Source organism: Pistacia vera, unplaced genomic scaffold (genome assembly GCF_008641045.1).
Source record: "Pistacia vera cultivar Batoury unplaced genomic scaffold, PisVer_v2 Contig702, whole genome shotgun sequence".
Taxonomy (NCBI): Eukaryota; Viridiplantae; Streptophyta; class Magnoliopsida; order Sapindales; family Anacardiaceae; genus Pistacia; species Pistacia vera.
The window spans coordinates 474,340-486,683 of record NW_022196560.1 but is presented as its reverse complement, the minus strand read 5'-3'; the positions used below and the strand labels follow the sequence as shown (position 1 = coordinate 486,683).

The following is a 12,344-nucleotide window of genomic DNA, read 5'->3' as shown; positions in this document are numbered from 1 at the left end:
ATTTCTTATTAAATTTAAAAGAGTTTTATTTTCATTGTGTCATTCTAAGGATGATAGGCCATGGAGCAACATAGATCAAACTATATCTAAAGTTGTTTAAGTTTTCAAGACAAATTAATGAGGGTGAAAATTGGTTGGTGAAAATTGGTTTCTATAGTTGTTAACAAGATCAAATCAACAGTTAATTTTGAAAGAAAAGAGAGAATAAAAGCCAACCCTGATTCATTAGTGGATTCCAATTTCCCTATTAATAATGAAATGATTTTTCTGAAACCTTCTGCCAATAAATGGGTTTATGCACTAATTTCCTAGCAAACGAACTCTTGCAATTGTCATTTAATCTGGATTTTCTTAATGATCTCCTTCATCTTGTCTTGTGTGAGAGAAATCGCAGATGTTGGCTTAAAAAAAGACTACATGTCACACTTCATATTTTCTCTACAATTTTCACTTTAAATGGTGGAGATATATATATCTTAATAATACTCTCTCTTGGATGTTCACTAGTTATAGATGATTATATTCGACTAAGATGAGGAAAAATTTAATGGTTTAACATCTGATGGACCCAAAATAGCTAGCTGGTACTCACAGGTGTGTTCACATGCAGGTAGTCCCTTCCATGAATGAGAACTTCCCATTGGCCATTCAACAGTCTTCTTTTTGGAGAACCGTTTCTGGTTCCACTTTCAAAACCAGTTCTCATTGAGGTTGTTCGGAAGTGGTTGGCTGTTGGGGATAGGGAAAATGGCCTTCTTCAATTGGGAAACAGAAGACATCATGTATGTGAGCTGATGGAGGTAGGTCCAATTGGTAAGCCGTTGCCTCGATTTTGTTTATGATTACAAACGGACCATAAAACCGTGGGCTAAGCTTTCTATATGGTGCTTTGTCAAGGAGCGCAGTTTGTATGGTTGTAGTTTCAAATAGGCTAAGTCCCCCAATTAAAATTGACTTCTCGATTCTTCTCTCTATCAGCATATGTTTTTATCCTATTTTGGGCTTAACCAACTTCTTCTTAATTCCGGAGGATGTAGTTGCGGTCTTGGAGTTGTTGGTTGACTTCATCAACTCTGGAGGAATTTTTTACATACTTGAGCACCGTCAGTGGATCACGTCCATATAACTTTAAAAGGGGACATATCAGTCGAGACATTAAAGGTGGTCTTGACCCAAAATTCTGCCCAAGGTACCCATTTTGACACTGTTGTGGCTGCCCATTAACAAAACATCTGAGATAGGTTTATAGACAACGATTTACCACTTCTATTTGCCCATTCGTTTTGGGTGATAGGCGGAACTCATAGGAGCTGAGTCCTTGACTACTGAAACAACTCACCCCAAAAATGACTCGTAAAGATTCTGTCACAATTGGAGACGATCGCCATGGAAACCCATTTAGTCAACTATCTCTTATAATAACCCCTTACATCCTTAGCCATGTAAGGGTGCCTTAAGGTAATGAAATGACTATTTCGAGAGTTGATCTATGATCACGAGGATGGTGTCCACCCCTTGGGCTTTGGGAATTCCCATAATAAAGTCCATTGACACATCTTCCCAGATTTGGTTTGGAATGGGTAGTGGTGGCAATAATCCAGTCGGACTCAAAGCCTCATATTTTTTTGTTGGCACACTGCACAAGCCTCCACATAATTTTTAATATCCTTTTGCATCCTCCTCCCAATAGACCACTTACCAATGCGTTTTATAAGTTCTGAAAAATCGGATGACCCCCCGGGTGATGAATGAAATCATGTAGAAGCTTATGAATACGAGGGCTGTTTAAAGGACTACTAACCTGCCATGATAGAGTAAATGATGCCTCACAAGCTAAAAAAGAGGTTGGCTAGTTGAATCGATAAAGCTGTTGAATATGTAACGAAGTTTTCATCTTGGTGAATTGTCCCTTCCAAATCCTCATACCGCAAAACAGCCTATGGACAATGCATTATTTCCACTCCTCTCTTTTCGGGAAAGGGCATATGTACCTTGTTTTCCAATCCTGGTCGATATGTATTACGAAGTTCAATCCAAAAAGTTGATACCCACTTCTGTTGACTCTCACTCAGCAATTTTTGGTTGGTTAAGAAGTGTAGGCTCTGTTGGTAAGTTCTGATGTAAAATGGCATCCCAGAGGTAATGACGCCACTTTGAGCAGCTAGAACCACTGCCATGAGTTCCCTTTCGTAAACTGATTTCAGTTGAGACTTCATCGATAATCTCTTACTTAGATACGCGAGTGGCCTTCCACCTTGCATTAAGATTGCCCCTAATCCATTACTCGAAGCATTTTGTTTCTATCACAAATTCTTTAGAGAACTAGCGTAGCCACAGTGGCACACTTGTCATAATCTTCTTCATAATGTTGTCTGGTCGATTCATTCTACTCAAAGGCATCCTTTTCAAGTAAAGCCAATTAGGGTGAAGCAATCTTACCATAACCTTAGACAAGTGTCGATAGTAGCCATAATCCAGAAACCTGCTGAGTGCCCTCACATTCTTCGATATTGGCCATTTGATGATGCTTCTATCTTATATGGATCAACGACTTGCCTTCAGTTGAAATACAGCCCTAAATATTCTAGCTGTTGTTGCCCGAACAACATTTTTTTTATTCACAACCAACTGATGTTCCAATAGAATCTGAAGAGTGATTACTAGGTGTTCTAAGTGCTCGTCATCCCTTTGCTATAGATGAGAATGTCGTCAAAGAAGACAAGTATAATTTTTCTCAGTATAGCCTGAAAACCTCGTTCATTAGTTCCGAAAGGTGGAGGGCCATTTGTCAACCCAAAAGGCATAACAAGAACTCATAATCCCTTCATGAGTCATGAATGCCATTTATGGGTGTTCCTTAGGGGGATTTGTATATGATAACTCGACTTTAAATCTAATTTGGAAAACACCGACGCCTCTCCAAGCTCATCAAATATTCATCGATTGTCGGAATCGAGAATTTATTTTGTTTGAACTTTGTCACAGCTTTGTAGTCTACGCAAAATCTCCATCCACTTCTTTCTTCTTCTTTACTAGCAATACTAGGCTTGAAAACTGACTCATGCTAGGCTTTATGATCCCCGGGCTATCATTTCCTTAACAATGCGCTCTATTTCATTCTTTTGGTAGTGCGGGTACTTATATGGCCGTAAGTTTGGGTTGGGGTTCCTAGAATTATTGGCTGGAATGGTTGTGTTGTAACTGGTGGCAACCCCGTCAATGGCTCAAATACCTGATGAGACTTGTCTAGCACTCCAACTAGTGTATCATCAATCCTTCCCTCTCTCTTCAGACTACCTCTAAATCTGCCCAAACCACCAAAAACCCCTGACCTTCACTTTGTACTGTCTTAATCATCGCTTTTACGGACACCATGGTTTTACTTAGGGATGGGTCTCCACACACTTCACCGTCCCCCCTCCTAATCTAAACCTCATGAGTTGCTTCTTCTAGTCAATTGCTGTTTCTCCAAGGTTTCCAGCCCTGCATCCCCTACACTACACTGGCCATCCCATTTTAAACGAAAAGAAATCTTGAACTATCACGATACCTTGTAGCCCCAATTGAATACCCTACATTCTCCCTTGCATGAACCGATAGCCATCCCCAACTCTAACTTTAAAGGAAGGGTTGTAACCAACGGGATTCCGAGCCTCCTTATTGCCTTTGTGCCAATGAAATTGTGGGAAGCCCCATTATCAATCAAAACAATCAGGTCCTCACCTTGATCTGCCCTTTTAATTTCATTGTTTTTGGTCCATGTATCCCCACCACCGAACTGATGGATAGCTCACATTGCTGTGTGGCGTCATGTGCGATCTCCTACCTCCCTTTTCATTTGTAGGGTCTGAATCTTTTTCCTCTTCATCAACAAAATCCCTCGAACTGTCTCTCCCAACACCTATGCCTCGTGAGAATTTGTCACATCTGACATAATCTCCTCTCTTTTTCTTTAAATTTCCTCTTCTTTTAGCTTCCTAAAGGGAAATCACCGTCGGTAAGTGTTGGATTGAAATTTTTAGTTGGCATTGACCCTGTGTTGGAGACATTCTCGGTGGGTGTTCGTTAAAGGAAGATGGTGCTTGAGAATTTCTTTGCTGAAGTGTTGAGTTAAATGAGTTTATGTTGGGTTGGGTAAAATTGGGTTGGGTCATGTTGGGTTAGGTTGGGTTTTATTGTAGAAGTTGGGCTGAACTTTGTTAAACTCATCAGGCCTGAATGAGTTGGTATAATGAGGAGTCCCATTAATATTTCCTCCCCTTTCATTTGTCGGCCCATTGTTTCGTGGCCTCCTCCAAGATTTGGTTTCTTTCTTCAATTTTTGGGCTAGGTGGTAACTTGGGTTAAAGAGTCAGGATGACCCAATATATTGGGCTGTTGGAGTTTAATTTCGGTTCGTATTTCTAGTTTGACTTCATTAAGGAAGGGTGACGTGAGAATTTCTCTCTCACATCGATGGTCAAGGTCTCCATTTCTTCGAACGCCGATGGTAATCAAGCACAAAACCGACCTGCTTTGTGGACATGAGCATCTTCAGAGGGCTGACTGCCTAGGCTCCATTGAATCTCTATAGAGGGCTACCTTAACGTCGACCGTCCACCATCGTGTGTGGGATTTTGTCCATTGATACTAGTGAAGGCCTCTCACTCCATGCACAGCGCCGTGAAGAGGACTTTGTTTTCTTTATGATTTGGTTGATGGCAAAGTACCTTTCAACCTGAAAGATTCAGCTGTAGGGGTCATCACCGGAAAAAATCGGGAGCTCTATCTTTCTTCCCCCTCCAATCTCTTGGAGTCCCCCCTTCACTGTGGTTGATCAAACAAAGCGTTAAGGACTGGCAAACTAAGGTGGACAATACCATTACTGAACCAGAGAATTTGATTGAAGAGAAAGCGAGATCCGAGGAAAGTTGCTCTGCGTCTTGTGTTTTTTATTTCAGGGATTTCGTTTTGTGATATCGTTTTAGGGTTTTCGTAAGAATGTAGATTAGGAATGTAGGATATATATTTAAAAAAAAAAGATTATACGAGTACTTGTGGGGGGTGTGGGTCCAATTTCCATGGGTCTGTAAGGTTGGACCTGTACCATATATTTATTTGGGGGGGTACGGGTCGACCCGTGGGTACAGACCCGTTTTGCCAGATTTAATTGCAGTCGATGAAGAATCTAGAATCAGCATCTAATAATTATTTTATGAAATTGTAGCAATTATTTTGTTTTCCCAAGATTGATTAGGTTCTCTTTTAACTTATTTGAAATAGAGTATTATTACTTATTTGAAATAGAGTATTATTGCTTATTTGAGTTTGATTTAGAGTCCTTTTTCTTAAGTTTTTGGGCCCTATAGATAGGGCCTTATTCTTGTTATGAAACAAAATTTGATTTTTTATTAATAATGAAACATATTTATTGAATAATAGATCTATTTCATGTTTCTTATTACTTCTAAATCTCTCTGATTGTTAGAAAAGGGCATAAATTAGATCGAAGACTAGAGATTAGAACAAATAGCAGAATAGATACACAGAGCTTCTATAAAGTATATTACCATTTCTTATTTGAGTTTGGATTTGGGCCACTTTTTGGGTTTTAGGGCATGTCCTTTTTTCTGTTGGTCAATTTTTTGCTACTGTAGATAGGGCTTTTTCTTGTTTGGAAACAACTTTGATTGATTGTTAAATAATGACACAGATTTATTATCAATAAAATCTATTTCATGTTTTTTATTGAAAAAGGAAATTTGAACTTCTGACAAATGTCTCTAATAGATACAAAAGAGCATAAGTCAGATAGAAGAACAGAGATTAGAACATAAGTTTGAGAGAATAGGGCTAGAAGGGAGAAACAAGTAAGAGGAGCAAGTGGAAATTAGAGAGAGACAATTTAGCCATCATTTTATTTCTTTTATTAGTCTACATCCTGACAAAACAAGAAATGTACTGTTTATTAAACATTCGAATACTGTTTAAATTGGGAAACCTTAAAATTGGGAGAAAAAATTATTATTCTATTCCAATGATTCACAGAGGGCATGTTTGGTAATAGGGATTAGACATAGGATTGAATTATAATCCTAAGTTGGAAATTTCTATTTTGTTCCATCTACTAGATAAAAAGACCTCACGACCTCATTTTCTTTTCTTGTTTATCTACATCAATTTTTTTTTTCTCCTTTATGATGTGTAGGATAGATGCATATTCCAATTCGGTATTCCATCAAATAGGATATATATATATTCCACTCCCATCTAACCTAGTCTAATCTCATGTACCAAAAAGGGCTCAAAGTCTTACATAAAATTTAAAATTTAAAAGGGATAGGAATTCAATTTGGGCCATCCATTCGAGTATGTGATAGAACTCTTTCCCAATACTTTCGCACTCAAGTAATCAATTTATATCCAAGCAACCTAAACAATAAACCAGAACAAGATTAAAAGGAAAATGTGTATATTGATATAAAAAATTAGAGTAATACACTTTTGGAATGCAAAATACTGCCTCGCTAACTCATACAATGCTCAAAACAAAAGTAAAGACTCAAAGAAAATTAAGACATCGTTGAGCTTCGAGGGCCAGCTTCCTCCCCTTTCTCTTTGTCCTCACTTTTCTCAATAATATCCTAACATTTGTCCCTTTTTGTAATTCCTTCAGCACTCCCACATAATAGAATGCCGTACTCTCTCTCTAAAATTGCCATCTGTCCTGTACTGCTCTGTCACACCAGTTTGTAATCCTCTATTACGCCCTTTTCTCTTTCTATTGTAGACTAGCACCTCATTGATTCTATCATTACCCTCCCCAAGAAGAGCCATCTTGTCCTCAAGGTGGAAGGAGGGAAATTGGGTATTGATTGTGTGGAAGTCCTCCCAGGNCTCCCCATTTTGGATGGTTAGAGAAAGACATAGAATTATTGTTATAGTAGAGTTTTATTATGCATTTGAGTTGTTTGATGAAATGCCTAATAGAGGTTTGAGTATGAGAAGTGAACCTTAATTCTTGCAACATTGCATGTTGGCATTTCATAAGTGCATTAGTAGAGATGAACCATCCATAGGCATTAATTGTGCATTGAGAAGTGACCTAAGAAAGAGTAGGAAACTTTGTGTATGCACTTGCTCTATGAGTAGAGAACTTTGTGGATGCAACTACTCTAAGGGTAGAGAGAATGAGAAGTGCTAGAATAGAGTGAATGAGAAGAGTATTAGAAATGGGTTGATGCTTTGTGATCATCACCCGACAGTTATGAGAATCGGGTTGATGCTTTGTGATCACCACCCGAATAGCCATTAGAAATGGGTTGATGCTTTGTGATCATCACCCGATAGGTATTAGAAATGGGTTGATGCTTTGTGATCATCACCCGACAGTTATGAGAATCGGGTTGATGCTTTGTGATCATCATCCGAATAGTTATTAGAAATGGGTTGATGCTTGGTGATCATCACCCGATAGTTATTAGAAATGGGTGGATGCTTTGTGATCATCACCCAGTTAGTTATTAGAAAGGGGTTGATGCTTTGTGATCATCACCCGATATTTATTAGAAGTGGGTTGATGCTTTGTGATCATCACCCGATAGTTATTAGAAATGGGTGGATGCTTTGTGATCATCACCCAGTTAGTTATTAGAAAGGGGTTGATGCTTTGTGATCATCACCCGATATTTATTAGAAATGGGGTGATGCTTTGTGATCATCACCCGACAGTGATTAGGAACGGGTTAATGCTTTGTGATCGTCACTCGAAAGTCATTAGGAACGGGTAGGTGTTTTGTGGTCTCCACCCGATAGTTACGAAAACCGAGTAGGTGCTTCGTGATCCCCATTCAGTAGTCACTAAGAACGAGTTGGTGCTATGTGAACTTCACCCGACAGTCATGAAGAGTGAGATGGTGCTGTGTGAACACCACCCGGTCGTACCTCCAGTAAGATGAGGCCATGATGTTTAGTAGAAACAGAAACAGAAATAGTGTAAGGAAAGAATTAAGAGAAATACATACGGGGATAAACAGATAGAGGGTTTACTTACTGAGCATTATTTTGTGCTCACCCCGTTATTTTCCTTTGTGGATGCAGGATCTAGGTGATGATGCAGTCGGAGGGGCGTCGGCAAGCGAGGAGCAATAGCTACACTGTTTCCCCTGTTTTTGTCTTCTAAATGGCTTTTTGTAAATGATGCTCTTTGTGTATAAAAGACTTATTACACATAATAAAAAGAAAAGTTTTGGGCCCATTTTCTATTGTTATTATGCATGCATTGTACTAGTTTACAATAGTTGTTACATACCGCTATATGTACGTTCAATATAAGCCATTGCTTGGAGAGGTATAAAGGAGGGTTTGACAATTAAAGCATAAAATATGCCAAATGAATTAATGATAGCCTACTCCTCTTTCAAGAGATAGAAAGACTGAAATAATATATAAAAAAATAAGTCCAAAATAAAATTAGCGGGCTTTGAAAGGTGTGATAAACCATAAACCTCGGTGGAAATAAGGCAACAAGGAGAAATACAATGTTAATGATTTCAAGAACTAATAATTTAAAATTGTATCAAATTTTTAGATTGGAGATTTTACCGAGGTTAGTTCCTTAAGTGTTATTTCAGGTTTAACAAAGGATTATAAGACTGAGATTGTTTGAGACATGTGACTCAAGTTGAATGAGTATGGATGATGGCATAGCAACGTCTAAATGACGTCTGAATCAAGGAAGATGGGCCATGGATTGGTGGTAATAAGATTAATCTCTCTGATCAGACTAATTTAAGGTAACTTCCAAGATAAGGATGTAGAATTTATGTGTAATCAAGGGAATTTGTGGTTAACGATTTGGTTAGGATTTCAAAAGAAGTTTCATGATGATAAAAAGTAGCTGTTATGAATATTGTCAGTAGCAGTTAGTTCAAATTTTGAATGGATAATAATATGAGCAATAAACTAAGGGCTCTGCGCTTTAAGAAGAAAAAACGGAAAATGAAGAAATAAGCTGCCAAGACTTTAATAATTCTAAAACTATGACAAAATTTTCGTTGGTCAACTCTAATAACTTTTAGGTGTATTGGCCTGTTTATCAGCTTAGATCTTATTCTGGTATAACTAGATGAAAAAAAAATTATGATAAGAAGTAAAAGATGTATATTAATTAAAAAGAAAAAATTACCAGTGAGGACTAGGAGTTTACCAACAAGGTAAACTCATCACTTGCAGTGGGTACCAGAATCTATACAAGAACAGTCAGGAATATTCAGCTTTGAACTTTCGAGAAGATGATCTGGGAAGTAACTTTTGGAGGATTCCCGTCCAAGAATTTAATTGCATTAATTTGATTATTTTTGTTACATTGTGTAATTTCCATATTTAGATATTAGGTTTCTCTGCATCCTTTTGCTATAATGATGTGTTGCTTTATGATTTGGGATCCGATTTGGGATCCTCATATCCTATACGAATCAAGGATCACATATGAGACTTGCTTTTCATGTGTTATCTTTTATTGCATGCTTGGACTCAATTAGTCTGTTTACTGAAAATTCTGCCACTACTATGCGGGTATGGGAGTCCAATATTGGATATTAAGTGGCATCATAGTCTTAACACGGAGCGACCAAAGTTAATTACAACAGACGATCATGTTGTCAGAATATGGGACCTGAGACAGTAAGATGTTTTTATTTTTATATTTGGTTTCAACTTATATTGTTTGGAATGCTTGTATTCATGGATTAATAAACTTAAGTGAACATCTCTATGTTTCTTGTTTTTGTTTCCTGTGAAAGATGATGAAAATTATTTACACTCGTGTCATAGTTGAGTACTAACTGGTGGAGGAGGCAAGCAGCAGAGAATTTCAACTTGTAAAGTATATCATCGTAGTTATTTAATTGTCTCTTCGGTTCGTATGATTAATGTTAAATCTGCAAATGATATAATCTTTCTGTATTCTATTTAAATTAGGTAATCATTGTTGCGGTTAGTATGTATTCATTGAACCATTGATGTAAAAAAAGTGGTTCTCATATAATGCAGATTTCATATGTATTGTCCAATTGTCCTAGTAATATTTTGAGGTTGTTTTCAAAAGTCTTAGTGATGTCAATAAAAGAAACCCACCCAAGACTAGTTGTTTATTTTAGGAACTATCTATTTTAGATATTTAACAATATTACTTTTTTGAATCGGATTATTATTATTTTGGGTTAGATTTGGTTTGTTGTTTGAACTGAATCATGTTTCCTTTCTTTTTAGTACTACAGATGGGCCTCATAAGCTTTTATTTTTATAAAACACTGTTTGAATCTGATGGACCCAAAATAGCCAGCTGGTACTCACGCAAGACAAGCAACAGAAAACAGGGGCAAAAGGGGTAAATTACCCAAGGACAGATGTCTGGATTAGTTGTTAGAATCAGAATATCAGAATAAAAGGGCAATGGTACCAGAGAGAGAGGATATCAATTGTTGTGTGCATGAATTGAGTGTGGGAGGTGCTGGCCCTCGAAGACCAGNTTAATAATACTCTCTCTTGGATGTTCACTAGTTATAGATGATTATATTCGACTAAGATGAGGAAAAATTTAATGGTTTAACATCTGATGGACCCAAAATAGCTAGCTGGTACTCACGCAAGACAGGCAACAGGAAACAGGGGCAAAAGAGGTAAATTACCCAAGGACAGGTGTTTGGATTAGTTGTTAAGAGTCAGGATGTCAGAATAAAAGGGCAGTGGTACCAGAGAGAGAGGATACCAATTGTTTTGTGCATGAATTGAGTGTGGGAGGTGCTGGCCCTCGAAGACCAGCTGGTGTTACTGTTTTATTGTTTTATTCATATAGACTGATTGTTATTCTTAAACCCTCTATTATGATTAATACACCATTGCCATTATTTTGAGCTGTTGTGTTGGATTGGTGTTGAAATATTGTTGCATGTTACGTTTGGATAGTTCTTATTCTTGTATTTGGGCTGTGTGTTGCGTGTGAGTTGTGAAAAGGGTCTGGTAAAGTGCTGGGTTCCATCAAACTGGTATCAGAGCTGACGGTGGTGGGTTATGGTTGGTACCCGAATGGAGAACAGGATTGAAGGTGTAGAGAAAGACTTAATAGTAGTTCAGAGGGATGTAGCCAAGGTGACAGAAACGGTGAATTCGATGAGAGAGATTCTGATGGACATGCAAAATTGGATGAGAAGGAAAGATGAAGAAGAGAAAGAACGACGGAGAAACGCGTCTGAAGAAATCAACCCAGACAGGGGAGGACATACTGAACAGGTACATTTCGAAGGACAGGGAGGCTCCGGGGAGAATCATGGGGGCAAAGGATTGAACCAAGGCAGGGAAGGGTGGAACCTCTAAGACTGGGGTGGCCGGAAACTAGAACTTCCTCTCTTTTCCAGTGAGGATCCTTATGGGTGGATCTTCTGGGTGGAGCGATATTTCGCGATCAACCAGATCCACAACGAGCATAAGGTTTTGTCGACGACCCTTTGCATGGAAGGGCAAGCACTCCACTGGTACTAATGGACGGAATCACGGACGGCGGCGATGACCTGGCCAGCTTTTAAGGTGGCGTTGCTGCAACGGTTAAGCGGAACACAGGAGGTTAGTCCACTAGAGATTTTGATGTCGTTACGTCAGGGGGGTACCCTAATGGACTTGTGCCGGAGATTCGAAGAGGTGGCGGCACTGACTCAGGGCGAGAAGGAAGAGGTCCTGATGGCGGCTTTCCTCAACGGGTTGAAACCAGAGATTCGGGCCGAGATTAAGTTGCAGCAACCGGGTCTCCTGACCCGACCCGATTCCCTGACCCAGGCCACTTGGTTGGCCCAACGTGTTGAAGAAAGGAACTGGGCCTTAGAAGAAGCCCAAGTAGGCCTGGCCCGAACTAGAAGATATGGCCACTTCACTTATGGGCCCAAACCCAATTCTGCCATACCCAAGCCCAACTCCAATTCACTTAAAATGGACGAAAAATCCTCCAGTTCAAACACCATTCACCCTTCACCCAAATCTGTCAACCAAACCCACGCCTTCTCCCCAATTACAACCCTCAACCGAAGATTTTCCATCTGAAACTTACGGTAGTTCAGGGTCAACAACTTCAAACAACAGCAAGACCAACGCATTCCGGCGAGATTTTTCGTTCAAAAAGTTGATACAGAGGAAGAGAGAGCGTGGCTTGTGCTACCGATGTGATGCAAGGTATTCCCCAGGGCATAAATGTGGAGAGAAACAGTTCCAGGTTTTACTAGTTGATGAGGAGGAAAATGGGGACGAGGAGATAGCTAATGAAGAAGAAATGGTAGAAGAAGAAGTTCCCAAAGAAGCTGAGTTATCAATCAGTT

At 39.0% G+C, this 12,344-nt stretch overlaps 1 protein-coding gene across 2 annotated transcripts in view; it reads left to right on the top strand.

The window, feature by feature from the left end:
• The window catches only part of LOC116114194 (copper-transporting ATPase PAA1, chloroplastic), a 45,689-nt gene that overhangs the window by 20,193 nt on the left and 13,152 nt on the right, over positions 1-12,344 (top strand). The window lies entirely within an intron of this gene.